This window comes from Pteropus alecto, unplaced genomic scaffold, assembly GCF_000325575.1.
Source record: "Pteropus alecto unplaced genomic scaffold, ASM32557v1 scaffold72, whole genome shotgun sequence".
In the NCBI taxonomy this organism is placed as follows: Eukaryota; Metazoa; Chordata; class Mammalia; order Chiroptera; family Pteropodidae; genus Pteropus; species Pteropus alecto.
In genome coordinates, this window is record NW_006436811.1 from 1,161,249 (window position 1) to 1,162,145 (window position 897).

Genomic DNA, 897 nt, shown 5'->3' on the forward strand with positions numbered 1-897 from the left:
GTGTGCATGTTGATTAAGGAGATTGAAAACCTACACTGTGTCTGTGACAGTTTGGGGAGCATTCAATTCAAGTGCTCAAGAAAATCCTATAGCACTGGTGCACGAAAGTAAATGAGGTGAAGGATTGCAATTCTTAGGGTAGAATGTGAAATACAAGATATTAGAGAATGAACAGTTTTGTGTAGCAACGAAGTTTAGATAATTGAAGTCCAATAAAATATAAGGTGAGCTATATATGTTAATTTAAAATTCCTAGTAGCTATAATAAAGAATGTAAAAAGAAACAAGTGGAATTAAATGTAAAAATGCATTTTAACCAATAGATCAAAAATATGATTCCAACATTCTACCGATATAAAAAGCAATGAGAATATATACTTTCTTTTATTCATACTAAGCCTTCAAAATTTATTGTATATTTTATGCTCAGGTCATGGCTCAATTCAGATGCTAACATTTTACCACAAATAATTTCTTGTATTTAAGTTTTATAATATTTAAAGTTGGAAAATAAGATTTACATGCCTAATTGTTCTAAACATTTAAAGATAGTTCAATCACTGAGTCAGCTATCAAAACAAATTTTTAAATATTTATATCCATACCCAAATATTCCATCTGGAAGAATTTATTTGATTTTGAAGAAGATGCATTTCTGTTTCAAAATTAGGTCCTTTTAAATTAATTAAATATACCATGTCTTATATAATCTTAGTATTACAAAAATCAAATTCAAAAAAGTATTTCATAAATTGAACAATGACTCTAAATTTATCAATATCAAAAAATTCCAATTTTTAGCAGTGAATTTAAATAATTCTGTCTATTAAAATTAAAATCTGAACATGGATTTATGCCAGAAACTGTGCAAAATTACTTTTGATATATCATGGAAAG